Here is a 3,059-nt window from a genome sequence, read left to right as displayed (position 1 = left end):
TTTCCATATCATTAGATAGTATAGCTTAACAAGAAAATGTGAGAGACTTCCCATTTGGAATGTGGCTAAAAAATGTACTCAAAATATCCATACTTTTCTATGTCAATAAGCTTATGATCTATCTCCCCAGCATAATGATAATACATGGTATAAAGATCCATCCTACAATTGTTAACTAAAAAATAAAATAAAATAAGTAATATCACTATCACTGTATCATTGTACAAGTTGGTTTTTTCTGGGGGGGGAGAGATCATGTGTGTGTGTGTGTTTCTCTAAAATGTAAGAGGCAAGAAACCATTAGAGCCACATAACACACCGCTAGCTACCTCAACATTGGCTAATTAAGATCACCAAGCCATGCATCAAGCATTTATATTCAAATAAGCATTCCAACTGGTTGAAACCATTCAACAAGATAAAAAGGAACAACTCATACAATGGCTAACGACCCATGTTCGATTACATTACATGAAAGCAACCATAAATCATTCTTCATGTTTCACCCTGATGATAATTATCAATTGAAAATAATAGATAAATTTAAAGGAGGGATTCATAATGGTCTAGAACCATAAACTCTGCCCAATGGATTTGTTAATGGGGGATCCACAATGGTTTGGAAGGAGGGAGCAAATGAATAAAGAAAGCTATTACAAGGAAAAGGGATCACCAGAATAGTTCCAAGTCAATGGCTTTTCCGATAACGATATTATATTTATTGTCATCGAGAAACTCTGACTGATTCTAGAATGAATAAGATTGGAATCGATGAAGAAAGATCCCATATCCGATTTCAAGTTTTGGACCTTGTCTTTGTGGGATGGAGAGAATACAACTCAGTTTGGCAACTTAATCAACATTATGGTTAATAACTCTGCCAATTACAAAATTTGGAATTTACTCACCATTTGCAAAAATTTGGAATCAAATCATACTGCCAATTATGGAAATCTGGGGACGTACATTGGGGTAGAAGAAGATGAATAATGGCGCTACTCCCTAGATAAGTCTTCGACGGTCCTCATCGCGTGTCGCCGGAGAGATGGTGATGCACTATCCAAGAGCTAGGGTTTTGCCTTTAAAGAAGAAGCACAAAGAATGAAGATATAGGGTTATGGCTTCGCCTTTGATTTCACCATAGAGAACAAAGAGATAGGGTATTAACCTTCAATTTGGAGAAGAAGAAGCGTTTGTCACCGGTTTGTAGCTGGAAATTCTACTTGGGGCGACAAATCGCGCTTTACCACCTGGCTGCCTTTTTGCTATTTGGGGAAGAAGACGATGGATGGTATGTGCGGTGATTAATTGGTTAAGAGACAGAAGGGTATTAGGTACTTTAGGTTTTATGAGGGTATTTTGATATTTAAAAAAAATAAATCAACTGAGGTCAACACTTAAGGCCTAGGGACTGATGGTAAAGTGTTCAAGTATAATTGTCAGTAATGGTAATGTAAGGGGTGTTTTATTAATAGTGACATTCTCTAGAGAGTATGGTACTGTAAATTTCCATAAAAGAAATTTATGAAACGTATCATTCTAAAGTTAGTTAATACTGGCTAACCATATTAAAACATTAAATATCAATTTAAAAAAAAAAAGAAAAAGAAAATAAACATGTCCACTTGCATTTGTCTAAGTCCAGACATAGGCTTGTAAAGACGTTATTGCCCCCACTCAAGTACACCTCCCATTAGGCTTCAGACTGGTGCAATTGTTGTGAAAGCGGAAGGGATTCTCTTAGCCTAAAAAAAAACCGTTATACCTAAATCACAAAAAATAATCCAACAATATATGTCATAAACCCCAAACTATTTAAAATTAGCAGTAAACTTAGGTGGTCATTGCACACTCATATTATCGGATGTGAAAAACACCATGAGAGACATCCCAATAATATTGATCACTGTACCCCTGGGTACGACTCAATTTTCCATTTTCATCCCAAAGACTACCTTCAAAACGACAAAAACTAAAAGTAATATAAGTCAGGCACTACAGGTTGTTTAACACTCAAGTTACCACAAATTTTGTCACCCAGTAGGCAAAAATTCTTTTACAATATCTATAGCTTCTTTAGTTTTTCTCTTAGCAGAGACAAAGGATGAGCATGAGTATGGAGGAAGAGTAGCCCAAAGGCAGAGGGAAGCCTATTCGATGTAGAGGTAATACATGATTTATATCCAATCCTTTCCTTGTTAGAGAGTAATGCTCTCTGTTATTCTGTTGTAACAAACTAGCTGAGTCAGCTCAAGATCCATTGTCTTGATTAGTTAGTTATCTGATTAGTTGTGGTTAACAGTTAAGAGGTCAACATCTTGTAATAGAAGAGAGTGTCGATCCCTCTCCCTTCTTGTATAACTCATCTCAACTAATGAAATCATAACTCAGAGTTTCAAATTCAGAATATAGTCTGTTGCTGCCGAAAATCTGTATGAGTTGATCCTGCACAAGCACAGACGGCGGAGGCCCGGAGCTTTGTCCGGGTTTAATCCTCCGACGTTCAAGTTAGGGATCGGCCACACAGTTTTTGTTATGGGAGTAATGGTGTGGGTCATAATGCTTACCTTTCCCTTTCTTCCGGGCCTTCTTATATAGCTCTTAGGGTTTAGGGTTTCCCTTTTCTTAGGAGGAGTCTTCCTTGAGTCTGTCTCCTTTCCTTTTAGAGTCCTACTCTGATACGTCCTACCCCTTCGTGGGGGATATTCTCTTCACGCGATTGACGTGGTAGAGTCTCGGTAGCCTCTATCAGGTGGGTGACACATGTCCAGGTTGGCGACGCGTGTCCTTTCCCTACTGGACAGTCAATTTGGCCGTATCATAGTCTTCAATTAACATGGTGTCAGACGCCATGTCTGGGCAACCATCTTCATCCTGAACACCTCTTCTTTCACCTCTTCTCCATCAAATTTTCACCATTTCCTATCAATTAAACTTGATTGACACAATTATGTGCTATGGAAGTCCCAATTTCTTCTATTATTGCGAGGTCACGATTTTGTCGGCTATGTCGATGGCTCTTTTCCTTGTCCAGAGGCAACAAGCCCTTCCTATGCTTC

General features: G+C 38.3%; 1 long non-coding RNA gene across 1 annotated transcript; it reads right to left on the bottom strand.

The window, feature by feature from the left end:
* Window positions 1-372: 372 nt before the first annotated feature.
* Window positions 373-1,416, bottom strand: LOC122071529. Its single transcript, XR_006138201.1, has 2 exons — window positions 1,169-1,416; window positions 373-1,079 (listed from the first exon to the last, which is right to left on the bottom strand). It is a non-coding gene; the product is annotated as an uncharacterized LOC122071529 (long non-coding RNA).
* Between the last annotated feature and the right edge of the window lie 1,643 nt (window positions 1,417-3,059).

This window comes from Macadamia integrifolia, unplaced genomic scaffold (genome assembly GCF_013358625.1).
Source record: "Macadamia integrifolia cultivar HAES 741 unplaced genomic scaffold, SCU_Mint_v3 scaffold_252A, whole genome shotgun sequence".
Taxonomy (NCBI): domain Eukaryota; kingdom Viridiplantae; phylum Streptophyta; class Magnoliopsida; order Proteales; family Proteaceae; genus Macadamia; species Macadamia integrifolia.
The sequence above is the reverse complement of the archived record's forward strand: the minus strand, read 5'-3'. Positions and strand labels throughout refer to the sequence as shown.